Source organism: Peromyscus californicus, unplaced genomic scaffold (assembly GCF_007827085.1).
Source record: "Peromyscus californicus insignis strain IS unplaced genomic scaffold, ASM782708v3 Scaffold_23__1_contigs__length_62951481, whole genome shotgun sequence".
NCBI classification, from domain to species: domain Eukaryota; kingdom Metazoa; phylum Chordata; class Mammalia; order Rodentia; family Cricetidae; genus Peromyscus; species Peromyscus californicus.
Genome location: NW_026294534.1, coordinates 6,915,635 through 6,933,033, shown reverse-complemented (window position 1 = coordinate 6,933,033; position 17,399 = coordinate 6,915,635).

Here is a 17,399-nt window from a genome sequence, read left to right as displayed (position 1 = left end):
GCATTTCATTTGACTTATGGTTTAAGAGGATCAGAGTCCATGATGGTGGAGTAAAGGAGGACTTGGAAGTTCCCATCTTGATCTACAACCACAAGGAAGAAAGAGAACACATTCTCAAAGCCCACCCCCAGTGACACACCTCCTCCAACAAGACCACACCTTCTAATCCTTACCAAACAGTTCCACAAACTGGAGGTGTGATAGCTAATCTTGGTTGTCAACTTGACTACATCTAGAATCAACTAAAACCCAAGACACTGGACACACCTATACCGGATTTTCTTGATTGGCTCATCGAGGTGAGAAGACCCATCCAAACTCCAGGCCATGCCTTCTGGTGTCGGCCTATCTAAAATGACATGGAAGAGGCAAACTTTCACTTTTTGTCTGCTTGTCTTCAGTCCTGCTGGCGAGTTCATCTGTGCTGTTCCTGAGGCATTCCTTCACTGTTGCTAGAACCTACTTCTTGGAGGTTCCAATGTAGACTGAAAATTGGCATCTTTCCCAGACTTCTCTGGGACTCCAGCATGATATGGGGACTGCTGAGATATCCAATCTCATAAACTCAACAACTACAAGACCCTTGGCCTTTCTGTCAGAAGACAGCCATTGTTTGACTATTCAGATTACAACCTGCAAGCTACTCTAATAATTCTCATATATATGAGGGATATAAATGTATATACATATACATATATATTATGTATATATACTATATACGGGATACATATATTTATGTGTATATATACATATACATATATATTCATTCTATCAGTTCTGTTTCTTCAGAAGATTCTGACTAATACAGGGGACCAAGTATTCAAATATTTGAACCTATGGGAACCATTCTCATTCAAACCACCACATTCATCTAAGTATATTCTATTCTTTCAGTAAAGTCAACTTCAGTATCATCGTCATCTTGACCTTCCCGGTCCCCACCTGGGTACTTCTGTCCCTAGTCCTGCTCATCACACCACACGTCTTCACAGATGGCACCACCTCCTACTCTGTGTCCTGCCCCATGCGTGTTTAGGGATAGGCTACCTGCGGACATAGGCTGCAGAACTCAAGCCACGAGCCCACAGGCAATCAGATGTGTCCTAACCCCTGTTCTGCCTCATCCTCTAGAAGCTCACATACATAAACCTTAGTTATGGCCTTGACCCTCCAGACAGGGAGGACCAGGCAGCTACAAAATGAATCCTTTTTACCTTCCTATCTCCTGAAGACAATGCAGAATAAGGGTTCTCTTCCTGCTTCATCTCACTGAAGTCAGGCTCATAGGTGACTTGAGTCTCCAGACCCATCAAGCCATTGACTGTGTTACTCCCTTCAACTCCACAGCCGTGCCTTTCACCCCAGATTAAATGTATCCAGGGCAACATAAACCCAGCTGCCATCTTGTCTGACCAGATCTCACTGGAATCAAGTAAACTCATAGTTATAAAGGACTGGTAACTTCCCATTCACCTATGAGTTCCAGGACCGTTGGTCAGCTGGCCCTTCTCTGGTTAAGCCATGGGAAACACCTCTCCATGCCCCAAGGGGTTGGGAAATAATAAGACCCGAGCAAGAGCCTTTGCTGTGAGAACCCCTAGGGTGACCAGAGAAAAGTACAGAGAAGTCACTATAATCCAGGTAGGAAGGGACAGGCAGAGGAGAGGCGGGTCAGAGGGTGAGAGAGGACACATGAACTTTACTAACACACCGGTAGGATCTGGATGGAGAATAACTATGTGCAGAAGAAAAGGCTCAGTCATGACCCCAACAGAGCATGCAGTGAAGGCACAGGTGAGTGCACCAGATGCTCTTCGGGCCATTTGCCAGGCCCAACGCCCAGGGGTCCAGGGCTCCTGTAACCAGCGCTACCTGAGGTTTCCTTCCCAGTCAGTGGCATTCACTTCACTCCCTCATGCAGACATGTTGATTCTAGCATTGAACAGAACCAAGTCTGGTTTCCAGCAGGTGCCATGAAGTTGGGAGTTGGTTAGAGGAGGAGGTCCCAGACAGTATTTGTTACTCTTCTGCTACTGTGATAAAATATCATTACAAAGACGACTTAGAGAAGATTGAGGTTACTGGGCTCACAGTACGAGAGAGGTAAGAGTCAGTGACCATGGAGCAGTCTTGACAACAAGCAGCCGACATGGCAGCAGAAACAGGAAGCTGAGAGCTCACACCTTGAACCAAGCAGGAAGCAGAGATTTTAATCTTAAGGCCCACCCCTGTAGCAGGAATCTTAAAAGTTCTTATTAATAAAATCAAACCTGAGCCAGGTATTGGGGTGAATGCTGGAAGATCAGAGAAGCAGAACAAGCCACAGCCACCTCACCTCGCCAATTCCTCAGCTGATCCTGTTTCCTCAGACTGGAAGCTTCTGTGTTCTCATCCAAAAGGATCTCAGCTGAACTCCTGCTCAAAAGCCTGAAGCTTAACCAGCTAAAAGCTTCTAGTTTCTGGTCCTCACGCCTTATATATCTTTCTGCTTTCTGTCATCACTCCATGGGATTAAAGGCTCACTTCGTGTGATTAAAGGCGTGAGTCACCATGCCTGGCTGTTTCCAGTATGGCTTTAAACTCACAGAGATCCAGGTAGATCTCTGTCTCTGGAAAGCTAGTATTAAAGGCGTGTGCTACCACTGCCTATCCTCTATGTTTAATATTGTGGCTGTTCCATTCTCTGACCCGAGATAAGTTTATTAGCATGCACAATATTTTGGGGAACACAATATCACCACACACCCCCCAGTGACATACTTCCTGCATCGAGGCCACACCTCCTAAAGCTCCCCAAACAGTGCCACCAACTGGGGACCAAGTGTTCAAATGCCTGAGATTATGGGAGACATTTTCCATTCAACCACTATTCAGACATTGCTGTTACTGCCTCTCAGAGGACAAGTGACATTTCAGACTCTCCTTTCATGGGACCTGAAAGCAGGAATGTCCCAGGAATCTGTCTGCTTGCCAACTCCAAGAAAACATCCTTGAACCTCTACAAGTTCAGAGCTGGGGATCTGGCACAACAGGCCCACAGACTATGAATGCGTCAGCAGTGGGTAGAGCTGTCTGGCTGTTATAGTTCTGCAATGATCCTGTGTCATGTGCTGAGTAGTCAAAGTCTCTACTGCTTGTGCCTTCAATTCCCTGACACCCACACAAGGCTGACCATCAGGCATCTAGCCATCAGGCAGCCTCATGGACATACCTTTATGTACGGCTGATATCAGTGTTCATGTCATAGAAACTATGAAGCGTGTTTGAGTTTTATCCCTGGAAACGTCCATGTTCAAGGGACCAACATTCTGGGAATCTGCCCAGCCTAGTGTTAAAGCTTGCCAGGCCCCCTATTGAAGGGTATGTCATGGGCACCAGGTTAGAAAAGAGAGAGCGGGCACGTCCAAGAACAATGCTAAGAAGTCAACACCAAGCCAGTCCCACACCAAAGATGATGACAGTCTTAAGCACAGCAGGGACAGGGTACTGCACTGATTGAACTACCTGGACAAAAGGGGTGTGGCCTCCTTAATTTGCAAGGGCGAGCAGCACTCAAGAGCTCTTTCTGAAGGACTCAAGGACTCCTCACGGTGAAAAGAATTCAAACCATCTATCAGGGTTGCAGACTCTCTTTCCTAACCTTATGCATTCCCGTGATCTAAAGAGCAAGGGGATCCTGAGGCATGCACACAGATAGAAGAAGCTTTGTCCAACAGCCATTCAAGCTATATCATCGTGTCACTCAAAATGGCACCCAGGGCTCTTCTTATCCATCCTGTCTCTTCAGGACCATGCCAGAAGTCAAGAGTATGACATGTGATGGTGTCTACTGCAACCAAAGCTCAATTCTAAACCACGGGTGGAGGGAGCTCGCTGGCTGTTGCCATTCTCTGCATGGCTGAGTTGAGGGCTTCATTTGCAGTCTCCCACTCTCATAGAACAGCATATTCCATTAGCATCTGTTGTGGTGACCTCCAGTGGTCTGGGAAGGGACCTGGAGTCTATGGCCCTGTCACCTCCCATTTCTGGTGGCCACTAATCTTTTTGAGAAATTGATAAGCACTGGATCCTGGACCCCCAAATAAAAAGTCTGTAAAGCCTGCCTCAATATTTTCTGTACTGCCTTGAGGATGTCTAAAGATTCCATGCTGCTCAGGAGTCCCTGCTCAGAAACAGTAGCAGCAAGAGACTCCTGCGGTGGATGTAAAGCGGCCGCCATGTTCTGCTCTGGAATCTCCAAGTGACCTTCAACAGGAATACCAATCTCCCAGCCATACCAGGGCTCCAGCCACAGTAGAGATAACACTGTCTTTCTAGCCTGTGCCTCACATGGTGTCCCACTCAGAATGGGGACATAATGATGGACTTGTGCCTGTAATTGCTGTAGACAGAGCCAAGATTGGCAGCAAAACAAAAGAAAAACTCCGCGGAACTACAGCAAACAGTCCTGAGTTCGCGGTGCTTTCTAGAGACTTCCTTTTTTACTTGTTTCAAATTTGATGTCTGCATTTTGCCTAAATTATCAAGCAAATGCAATAAGCGCTTGCTTGCTGGATCCTCTCTTTTCAACAATCTCTGTCCCCTCTCACCACCCTCTTTTTTTTTTTTCTCAAGAATACTGCATATCAGCAACTCCTCTGGGAAAAATAACCTGAAAACCTGTAGAGTGGATGCTGAATGACTTAATGGATAATAAAATGGCTCGTGCTTATGAGGCTGCTATTTAAAGACCAACTTGACACTCTGTGTAAAATGAATACTAGTTTTATGTAATCATGGGACCTTACCCAGCTTTCCTGCCAAATTCGCTATTTCTGGAGGGTGCACTTTTCCAAGCAAGTTAGATGCCACTTTTGAGACTAATTCTGAAGACTCAGGAGGACAGCTGATCTCCTGAACTGCTCCCAAACCGTGGGCTAAGAAATAGAGTATGTCTTCAAACCCCCAGAGCAAGAAGAAATCTAAGACGACATTGTGAAGGATGATCCCTGTGTCCTTGTGCGCACTGTCACAGAGATGGAGCCTTCCTGGAGGTACATGGAGTCTGCTTGCACCTCACTGTGCTACCAGGTGAACCTGAGCTCCCCTGTGCCACTCCCTCCTCAATACGGCCACCACTAAGTCCCCCATGACACCATCTGTGTGGGTCTCAAAGACAACAATCCCAAAACAGGCCTTACGCCTGGGTCACGGTTGCCAGAGTGTCTCAAGACCTTCAAATGCGCCTTTCCTCATCTCGGGCACCGCAGGGAGCTGTGATGGGCTATCCTGTCAACCTGGGAGGATCTGGAATCACCTGAGGCAAATCCCTTACAATGTCACTGGCCGGTTTCTAGATGAGGCTGTCGACAAGCCTTGTGCAGTCTGTTTCTCCCAATTGCAATACTCCTCCAAATGGAAACATTTGCCCCCGGAAGGCGTGGGGTGGGACTCAAGAGCTTCAGGTAGCAAACAGAAAGGAAACAAAAGGTTTCTTATTCCTGAGGAACAGAAGCTAGGAAGATTTCTGATGGTCCTGCCAATAGTGTAAAAGCAAGCGAACAGCTGCTGGGGTTAGGGACTGACCATTCAAACGACAGGAAAAGAGGTCTCCTGAGGGCTGTGGAGCTGCTGCTGTGGAGACCTCCACGGAGGTGCTGCCCGTGGAAGGAATCACAGCCATGGTATCTATTGGAACAGTCACAGCACCAGGAAGGTCACAGTGAGAGGGATGTGCATGCATGCACGAGTACAGGCGACATGCATGCATGCACATACATACCTTAAACCACCTGAGTGCAGACTGCATACATGTCATCAATTCTATGTACATATTTTTTCCCATTTAATTTTCATCACACATGTACTCTGTTACACCAGGACATTTTCATATAGATATATAACGTACACCAGCCACAAGTCCCAAGTCCCCTTCTGTGCGCACCTCTATACACACGTTGATGCTTACTTCTATGCATGCTTCTACAAATACTCCTATCCACATTTGCACATCTCCTTCCGTGCATCCTTCCTATGCACACGCACAGTCTTACACATGTCCATTTCCATGATGAAGCCTCCATACTAAGGGACTCTATATGTCCTTTCAAATATACTAGCCATGAGTAAAGTAAGAAGACACACAGAAAGAAGCAGTAAGTGCAAGAGCGGATGATGGCAAATCCAGAGTCAGCATGTGGACCCCGCCTTGTTCCAATCAGCTGCATGGTTCTCACTAAATCTCTTGGACCCTCTGGATTTTCACCACTGAAAGAGCAAACTGAAGTAGTCAGTGTGGAAGATGCCCACCATGTAACCATGCCCACTGCTCTCTATAGAATTCCCTAAGGGACACTTGTACCCTAATATATATATAAAGCCTATGAGATTGATGTGCCCTGCAGAGGGTTCATTGGTGGTAATATCTGTCCCCAGGTACCCAGTGCTCTGCAGTGAGCACTCTGGGCCCAGCATGAGTGACCCCCCCGCCCCTGCACAACACTGCTCTCCTGGGGCTTGCACCAGGGAGTCACACTTGGTCCATGTTCCATTTGCTGTTGAGTCACACACATGAGTCTTTAGAGATCCAACAACCACCCAGAACCTGGAGAAGAGTTCAGGAAATGTGTGGAGAGCTCCTAATCTCTCAGCAAAACCCCACCTACTCCTCTGCCAGCATCCAGGTCGTCACCCGTAGATTCTAGGTGAAAAACACTGCCAAGTCCAGTTTACCCCACCCAAGCCCACACCCCCCCATAGGGTCCCTCACACTGGCCTTGTCCCATGGCAACAGATGACCCTCATGGAGGCATTGTTGCTGAATGTGGGCTTTGATCTCAGCATGCTGCTCCTTGGTGTCTTGGGACATCCTTGAGACAGGTTAACTAAACTCCTCACCCAAGACATCTGTCTCTCCGACTCATTTCCCTACTGCTCAGTGCCACCCACTGCCACCCAACCTAAGCACGCCCCAGTCCAGGTTTTGGCCCAAGCTGGTTCCTTTTTGGTCTTGCCACACACATACAGCTCATCCTCTTCTCTGCCTGAAAAGCCTGGTTGGTCTTTAGAAGCACAGGAAGCCAGGAGCCAGCCTGAGTTAAGTGTTTCAGCTTTCACCAAGCTACTACCTCCCCCCTTGATCTTGTGTTCGCCACTCTGACATAAGCAAACTTCCGTGGGAAGCATGATGGGCGTCAGCCTGCACACCCCCACCTCATGCAGTCCCTGGCACTTAGGGAGGCCCTCAGGGGCCACGGTTGCCAGAAGGGAGCCCAGGGTCCCAACATTCGGGGAGGACACTCAAGATGTGCTCCTTGGGCACCATGCCCGTGCCTTTGGCCCCAGAGTTTTTTCTTCAGCTACACCATCCTGTCCCTGGACGGCCATGTGCTAGGCTGAGGGACACTTCCATTTCTCCACGGAAGTGAAGAGAAGGAAATGGAACCAGGAGGGCTGGCTCCTGGCTCTTGGCCCCGCTCTGGGGCTCCCTGTAAACCCCATTCCATCACTGTTTTGTTGATAATGCTCGTCTCTTGCTGTCCTTGCAAAAAGGAGTGAAGGGTGGACTCCGAGGGCTGGCAGAGCACCTCTTCGCTGCACCTCACAGGAACCAAACAGTCCGCTATCTTGACGATTACAGGAGAGTGTCCCAAAGACCTCACATGCTCTCCAAGGAAAGGGAAGTAAAACAAGTGTCTGTGATGTAAAAATACCCTCGGTGATGCAGGAGAACATGGCGGAGGTGAGGTCACAGCGTCACGTAGAGCTAATGAATTTAGGAGGAAGTACTTTTTAAAATTGTGACTTGGGTGATAAACTAAATCCATGCCAGCTTCTTAGGATGGACAACACTGAAACCGGTGAAGCCAATGAGAACAGAGAACAAACACGGTACAAACAGAACCAAGAGGGAAGTTGTGTTTGCGTCGTCTACAGTAACGTGAACTACACGCAGAGGTAAAGGAAGCCAAGTGCCAAGATTCGCCCGCCAGTCCCAGAGACAGCACATGCTGGGCGTGCTTTCACACAAGGGTTTTGGTGAATGAAGGTGAGAATTTGGAAAAGAGACAATGAGCAGTTATGAGAAGTAACTAGCAGCCACGGGCCCCCAACGGCTCTGTGTAATGAACATCCGCCCTCATCAGATTCTGAAATTCCAGAATAAGGTGAGGGAAGGACCCGGGGTCAGGAGCTGGGTAAGAACAACTAACATGCTCATTACTCCCATAGATTCCAGCCCTGTCAGGCCCTGTTCCATCTTTTAAAAATGAAATATGTCTGTGGAAAAGGGTCCTGGTGTTTTGATGGGGATTGCATTGAATCTGTAGACTGCTTTTAGTAAGATTGCTATTTTCACAGTATTGATTCTTCCAATCAATGTCTTTCCATCTTCCAGTGTCTTCTCCCATTGCTTTCTTTGTAGAGATCTTCTGTTTCCTCGATTAGGTTTATTGCTGGGGGTTTGTTTGAGGGATTGTTACTACTGTTTGGTGGGAGTTGTTGTTGCTGTTTGGGGAAGTTGTTGTTGCTGTTTTGGGGAAAGCCCAAGGGCAGCTGAAACAACTTTGAATATAATGAATACTGCAAGAAGCACCACCATACCGGATTTCAAATTATACTCTAAAGCCATAGTAACAAGAACAGCATGGTACTGGTGCACACACAGGCAGATAGATTAACGGGATAGAATAGGAGACCCAGATGTAACTTCACACAGCTACCTGACCTTTGAGAAAGACTTCAGAAACATGTGCTAGAGAAAAGTCAACATCTGCACCAAATGGTGCCGAGAAAGCCAGATTTCAACAGGCAGGAAAAATGAAGCTACGTCCTTACCTCTCACCGTGCATGAAGCTCAATTCTGAATAGATTAAGAAGCTCAAAGTAAACCCCATACCTGAACCCCGATGTCCTGAAACCACTGGGAGGAGAAAGTAAAGAAATACCTCAACTCACAGGCACGGGACTTCCTGGATAGGGTGCGAGCACCACAGATATAGGGTGAATGGGACCTCGGGAACTAACATGCTTCTGTATAGCAAAGCGCATCACCATCTGGGCAAAGAGGCAGCCCACATCAGACAGAGGATTAGTGTCTAGAACACCCAACGAACTTGAAAGAGTATAAACACCAAGAAAACTAACAACTCAGTTTTTAAAATGAGCCATGGAGCTTAGCAGAACATTCTCAAAGGAAGAAATAGAAATGACTAGTAAGCACTTGAATAAAAGGCGTTCAACATCCTCAGCCGACTGTGAAACGCAGGTTAAAACTACTGTGGAACTCCACTTGCCTCCATCCCCACCCTGGTCAGGATGGCTACCATTAGGAATATAAATGCCGCTGTGGATATGAGAAAAGAACTTTCCATGCTGTCAGTAGGAGCATAAACAGTGCAGTCACTTTGGAAATCAGTCTGGAGGCTTCTTAAAAAAGAAAAAAAACAAAAACAACAAAAAAAAAAAAAAACCAAGAAACAGAGCTACGATATGACCCAGATACCATATCCTGGGCATAAACCCGAAGGACTCTAAACCACCTGTACATCCATGTTCACAGCTGCTGTGTTCATCTATTCATGACAGCTGGGAAATGGAAATAGCCTAGATTGACGAATGGATAGTGAAAATGTAGTACATATACACAGTGGAATATTACTCAGCGGCAAAAACAAAAACCGGAACTATTAAATTTGCAGGTAAATGGCTAGAACCAGAAATAATCATCCCAGGGTCACCTGAGCCTCGAAGGGCAAATGTTTTCTCTCGTAGGTGGGTACCAGCTTCAAGTCATTTGTGTATTTTTCCTGGGGTAAATGTGAAAGCTAAGAAACTAAAAACAGGCCGTCAGGGGATGTATGTAGGGAAGGGGGAGGTAGGACAGATGGTACGAGATGGAAGTGGGGATGGGGAGTGCCAGACGCCGAAGAGTTTGAGGAGGGAGCAGACTTACTGGTGGTGGCGTGGGATACAAAGGACCAGGGGAAGGGTTAGCCAGAGTGAAATGCGCTACTGGAAACCTATGAGCTTGCAATCCAAGTTTAAAAAAAAATGTAATAGAAAGGGATGGTGGGATACATGTCCTGTGAAAAAACGGTGGGTGGAGCGGTGTGGGGATCAAAAGGGTTAAACATGGATGGGTCAGGATGGGGAGAAGGAGGGTGGGGTGGGGTTCCCCAGAACAAAGCACGCATGAAGACGCTTTATGAAACCCCCATGAATTTGTAAGCTGTTTCAATGTTTTTAAGGAGTTTGAGAAATGTTTTGGGGAAGAGAGAGAGAGAGAGAGAGAGAGAGAGAGAGAGAGAGAGAACAGAAGTTGTAAAGGGTGAGAATTGGGGTGTGAGTCGGGGTGGGTAAGGGGTAAGAATTAGGGGTGTGAGTCGGGGTGGGTAAGGGGTAAGAATCAGAGGGGAGTGGATTGGATTTGATTAAAGCATGATGTCCTCTCTCTTGACAACAGAACCACGGTCCTCACCTCACCCAGGTAAGGCGGTCAGATAGAAGAAGTGTTAGGTATGTGCTAACAGAGGCAAAACAGACCCCATGAAAAGGGTCCTCAGTCCTAGTGCAAAGTGAGTTCTCCTGAAATACCCTCCTCTCTCCTGATGAACTCTTGGCTGGAAGAGTCCAGCCTGAGACAAAGAGGTAGAAGAGATGACAAAGACCAGACAGAACAGGTGGGTCCAACTCAGAAGTTGACACCTTCAGGACAGAGAGGTGTGGAAGGGCGGGAGCATCCTCCCAGAGGCGGTGCTCCAGGCCACACCCCCTAACGGGGTCAGGGACGACCCATGTGGTGTTTGTGCGATGGTGAACAAGTCAGGAACTGTTAGCTAAGACAGGCACGCTCTCTCTGCTGTCTGGTTTTCCTATTCAAAGTTAGTAACATTTTAAAAGTTAAATGAAGGGGCTGGAGAGATGGCTTGGCAGTTAAGAACACTGGCTGCTCTTGCAGAGGACATCGGCTCAGTTCCCAACACCTACACAGCAGCTCACAACCATCTGTAACTCCACTTCTGGGCCTCACTGGGCACTGAATGTACATGCAGTACACATACATGCAGGCAAAACACTCATGCACATAGAATAAATAAAGCTAAAATGTTTAAATGAAAAATAAACACGTGTGATCTTGGGCTCTAATACTTGGGAACAGGCATCACCTACAGGAAGGGCTGTGACTAGAGCCCTGATGTTACTGTAGGGATTATCCTGAGCAGGATCTCCTGTAACACTGACAATGCCCACAGTGCCTCTCCCTCGGCGTAGGACTGAAAGCGTCTGCAGATGCTCCAGAGGTACGGTCTCACTAAAGCAGGACACTGAAGGACAACCGCCGTCTGAGCCGCTGAGGAGGCGGAAGCTGAAAGCGGCTAACCCGAGGAACAGATTGGACACGTGTGGAGCACAGGCAGAGACTAGGCGGCTGCTGTGTGGAGCTCTGGGAAGATGGAGTACAAGGAAGGCCAGGCCACCCTCCCATTTGACACCCGGTGCTGACTGAGCTCTGTGACAGCAGTATGACCAGCGGGACTCCACACACATCCATCACTCCTCTCAGATGAGTCTGCAGCACATCATCAAGACCTACTGTCTGTGAAAGGCCGAGGAGAGCTCCCAGGACACAGTATGGCCATCAGGGAGAACTCCACAAGGCCACCATCCTCGGCATGCTGTGCAGTTTCAGTGAACCTGTCCACTCTGGCTTCTCACATGCCGGCTCATCATAACATAGTAACACACAAGTGTAACTGAACATCCTCAGGTATGGTTTTATGTACAGCCAATGTACCAGACATAACCAGAGCCATAACCAGAGACTCGCCCTGGGTAAGCTGGGTTCTCTGTGCCCCGTGTGTCTCTTCTGTGATCTGCCCTTGCTTCTGTATGTATTTGGCATGCGTGTTTATATAGGCAGGCACACATACACATGCCAGTACACATGCACTTGTGTGTGCATGCATAGAGAGTGACCAGCGATCAACCTCAGGGGTTATTCCTCAGGGGAATCTCACTGACCCGGAACTCACTGACTAGACTGGGCTGGCTAGCCAGTGAGCCCAAGGGACCTGCCTGCCTCTGCCTCCCCGTCGCCGAGACTACAAGCACTTGCCGTCACACCCAGCTTCTCCAGCTGAGCTCCGGGGTTGAACTCAAGACCTTCTGCTCCAATGGCAAGTACTGCACCAGTACTCTGCAGTCCCCAGCCTTATTTCCTGAACATTAAAATCGTGAGACCTCTTGTTTTCCTCTGCACCAGACAGACAATGCTCATACCCTGCCAGCCAAGCACAGGCTTTATCTCAGAGACGGGGAAGTCATGGCAGTACCCTGAGAGTACTTAGCACAGAGTGATGGCTCCCACTGTGGGCTCCAAGGACACACTGTTCCTCAGGAATCACTAATGAAGACACTCGAATGTAAAGAAAACACAAAGCACGCTGCTCTGTGGGGTGATATATTGACTTCAGCTTACCCCAACCAACAGTTAGTTTGCAGATCAATACGTCTGACGGGAGTTCCAGCACAAGTCAATAATACCGAGCACTCCTGGCCCACTCCGCGTGCCCTGAGAGGTTTACAGTAAACGTCCAGCTTGACAGTAGAACTGTGCTGGGCAGGGTCAGGACCGCAAGCCTCCCCAGCTGACATTACAGGCCTCAACACTTTGCCAAGCAAGCGATTAAGATGTAGTTCAGGGTCACTAGTGTAGCTCTGACGGTGGAGATGCGGGCTGAGGGGGAAACAGGCAGGGGGGAGGAGTCAGCTTCCCCACAACAGAAAATGTGCAGTGCTTGATAGCGCCAAGACCTGTTACCAAAAGCCTCTGAAGTCACTCATTTGCCACCCATTCTGTCAGCTGGCCATCACCACAGGAGGCACAAAGCCAAGGGCTGCGAGTCTGCTCTGTGTTCGGGGGAGGAGGGGCCAAATGGGCCTCCGCCGCCGCCGTTGAGGAATGAGTCTTCTGCACACTGGAGCACGAGCAACAGAGGCCTCAAAAACCTGGCAGTCTAGCGGTCCTATGGCATCCTCCCTGTGGACAGAAATCCAGGGAGAATGGGGATGGTTGGGAGGAGGGTTCCCAAGATCCCTGCAGGTAACATTCAGGACACCCCTGACTGAGCAGCAGCAGGATATATCAACATCTCAGGAGAGTCCGTCTGTACTGATGGGACCTAGCATCAAGTCTGTCTAACGGGGAGGAAATGAGAGGAAGTGACGTGCTAAAATGGCGCCAGTGGCTGGACTTAGAAGATGCGGGAACACGGCAGGAGGCCCAGGAATGTAGGAGTGTAGCACCAATGGGAACCCAGCAAAGGAGCGGGGAGCTGGGGGGGGTGGTGATACAAGAGGCCTACACTAAGAGTATAATAAGGAGAAAACAGTGTGATGTAAAGTAATTTTTTAAAAAAATCCTAATATCTAGGGGCTCAAGAGAGGGGTCAGTGGTTAAGAGTGCCGGGTTTGTTTCCCAGTGGCTCAAAACTGTCTGTAACTCCAGTTCCAGGGGATCTGACGACCTCTTCTGCCCGGCACAGGTACCGGGCTCACCTATAATACACAGACATTCATGCAGGCAAAACATGTATACACATAAAATGAAAATAAATTTTAAAAAGTTAATATCTGTGTGGACTGTGGAATGTATAGACGTTGGCAAAAATACTTGGTACAAGAGAGAGATGCTTTACAACATGGAGAACTGGGATTACGAGAAGCAGAGCGTCACCGTGGAAGCTATTAGACTCAATGGGAACTACTTTGGAGGACAAAGTGAGCAGCTCAAAACAGGCACCCTCGGGAGTAGAAGCAAGTTGTGTCTGGATTAAGGACAGAAGCGAAGAGCATGGAAAGGTCAGAGAAGCTGGCTTCTGAGGCAGTGTGTGGTGGTTGGCACTGTTTTTATTTACCTAACTGGTTTTATTTAGTATAAAAAGAATCAAGTGTGGGCATTCTCACATCTTTGTGCTAAGAATTCCCTCTCCCCATCTCCTGGGCCTTTTTATTCTTCTGGAAGCACCAGGAAGCCACAGGCAAGCTGAGATGAGCCAGCCAGAGGACAGCAGGGTAGGGTGGAGGAGGAAGACTCTGACTCTCGGAGGCAGCAGAGGCCTGTGTGGGTTTGAGGAGGTCACCAGAATTCCCCCACCCCCACCCTGGGATGTACTTTCGTCAGCACGGCAAGGTTAAGTCAGAGACAAGAACGTCCTGTGACTGTGTCTCAATATCATGCTGCCGGAGCAATGCCAGAGAGCACGCGTCTCAGCTGCGGCGGCTCAGGCCAGCGAGGCCTGGCAGCCCTGTCCGCTGCACTGGCTGGCAGCGTGACCGCACCACACTGGGAAGAGGCTGAGCAGAAGTAACCCAGGGCGGCCCAGCTGGAAGCAAAGGCAGGTTTGCAAGGAACACAGGTCTCAGGCCAGCAGCTGAACATCCAGGAAGGCTTCTGGAACAATACACAGACTAGCCTGAAGGCCAAGCTGGCCGGAAGACTCACCTGTGACCCCGAGATGCAGCAGACACAGAGAGACTCAGTCCTGTCCTTGGAAAAAGGTTCCTTGCTGAGATTATTGCCTTGCCTATTAGTTTACATGTGATTTGTGCCCTTCCCCACTCCCACCCCCCTACCCCCACCCTGCACTTTTTTTTTTCATTAGAACTATGCTTTTGGTCTACTTATAAAATACTGTGTGTGTGTGTGTGTGTGTGTGTGTGTGTGTGTGTGTGTGTGTGTGTGTGTGTGTTCCCAAATGCAACCTGCTCAAGAAGCTGTCTATCACACAATGTCATTAGTAAGACAGAGATGTTAGGACCACGTCCTCATTACTACAGAGACAAACAAGGTCCTTGAATCAGAATGTCTCAAAGCACCTGTATTTAACAAACACAGCAGGAAGTGAGAGATGGAACCACAGATGGAAGCGTAGCTGCACACACACACACACACACACACACACACACACACACACACACACACTCTGAAGGCTGTGAAAATGCAGAATACAGAGCAGCAGACCTGCAGAGCGAATCCTGGGCGTCTGCTCCAACAGCTCGCAGGCAGGAACAGGCTTTGCAGGGTACAGAATCCCATACCGCCAGGTCCACACTCAGGCATCCTTCAAGATACTGTCCCTGACATGTAGGGCATGCCAATGAGCAGTCCTCCTCCTCACCAGGTATTCTGTCTACCCGCACCAGTGTGACTATTTCCACACCCTCCCACACTGAACCAAGACAATCTTGAACCTGGGAACCCCGGGCTTCCTCTTGGAGTCATCTGTGTCAACGTGCAGCACCAGTGGGTATCCAGCAAAGTATGATGGGAAGAGCGTATATGGATGATGAGAAGGGGGTTGATTAACGGGTAAGGTGAGTTGGTTGGTGGATGGATGGATGGATGGATGGATGGATGGATGGATGGATGGATGGCTAGATGGATGGGTACATGGTTGGAAAGATGAGTAGGTGAGTGTACTGATGGGTAGATGGAAGAAGTGGGTAGAAGAATGGATGGATGGGTGAGGAGGATGGTGGGTGGGTGGGTTGATGGGTGGGTGAATGAATGGATGGATGGATGAAGGGGGATGGTGGGTGGGTGAGTTGATGGGTGGGTGAATGAATGGATGGATGGATGAGGGGGATGGTGGGTGGGTGAATGGATGGATGAATGGTTGTAGATGAACAGACAGGGGAAATAGGAGGGGTTGGGTGGATGGAGTTAAAAGCCTGGTCTTGGTTCTGCCCCCAGTTACTTACATACTAATGAGCTAATTTTTATTCTTATATTCCTTCTCCCTGGGTTCCTAAAGGCACTGTCAGTTTGAGAACCATCACAGGGACCCCAGAACGTCACCAAGGGCACAGGCAGAGACTCTCTCCCCCACACTTAGTTATTTGCATCGACATTAAACACATGGAAGAAAATGCTGACCACATTTCACAGGTAAGAAAACTGAGCCTGAGCAGATTGATTGGCTCATGTTCACCTAGGGAACCACCAAGCCCAGGCTTCAGCACACTCACAGAATCGCAGCAGAGCTGTACACAGACTGCTAGAAGAACAGAGTGAAAAACAGCATGCCAAGAACTGCTTCAGAAAGCCCTCACCTATGCCCACACAGCTAACGCTGTCCAGGGCAGGTCATAACAGGCTATGTGGTCCCCCCAGCAAAGCTTTCCCTGCAGGGTGACCGGCTGCTGGAAAAGAGCATGGCAGACTAGTGCATAAACATGAAAATCAAGCCAGCTGTACCTAGGATGCATGTAGGGACCCGGAGCATCACTTCCACCACACACCACTGTCCGGGCAAGACACCACAGGTGCCCTTTGGCTCTGGGTGTGCAGTCAGTTGAAGAAAAAGTTATGAGATCAGACCAGGTCCAAAGCCTGAGGCATCATCACCTCTGCTTGCCTCCCATGCCACCTTCATCTTCATGGCTTCTACAGGCTCCCAGTATTCCAATCCTCCGACTGTGTCCTCACCGTGTCCTGTCCACTCCAAACACAAGACACAACCACTCCTCTTCCTTTCAGAAGCTGCCGATGTCCCTCGACATCATACTCAGCCCAGCAACTCTGGCCACCTTCCATTCTGCTCCAGGGAAAGCGAACAGCCTTGGGAATTCCCGGGTTTCTCTGAATGGCCCTTCTTATGCTTTGGCTTAGGAGAGGGAACTCTGCCTTTATCCCAGCCCCACATGGAAGCCAGATGCTCCCGTGATGCTGAAGAATGGTAGTTGGGATTCTGTGAAGGGAAACTTTCCAGGGATTGTGGTAGGGGATAGGAAAGTATCGATTAAACCCGACCATCTGACCTTGGGATAGCCTGGATTTACAGGCTCCCTCTAAACTCTGTGTGTACAACGTGGCAGCTGATGCTGCCTGCGAAGTTGTATTTCTGAGATTAACTCCCAGTGCTACGTTGTTATCAGAGACACTTTTATGTGGCAAGGATATTGATCCTTCTATATGCCTTCCGACCACTCAATAAGGTTTTTATTCATAGAAAAAAAAACATTACTGAGGAGGGACTATGCTTCTGTGGGAGCCCTGCCCCAGGTTAATGTCAGCTTCCAGAGAACAGGTTGTCTGGAAAGCTGTCCTGTGCCTGAGCTGAGCCGATGTCATGCCTGTCTGTCTGCCTGAGAGCCTAGAGCAAGAGAACACCGCAGCCCTTAGCCAAGGATGGATTTTGCTTACCGAGACTCCAAGCAGCTCATTCAGAAATCACAAATAACTTCCACTGTAGGTCTTCCCCACTTTAATTGTCTAAGCTGTCTCAAGGAGCTGCTTTAAAATGAATTGAACCTCACTATGTAGAAACCACTCCTAAAATGTGCCTGTGTCCACCATTGTTACCAGGGTGACATGTGAAATTCTTCCTTGGCCTTGGGGGCCCATCTGGCGCAGCCCT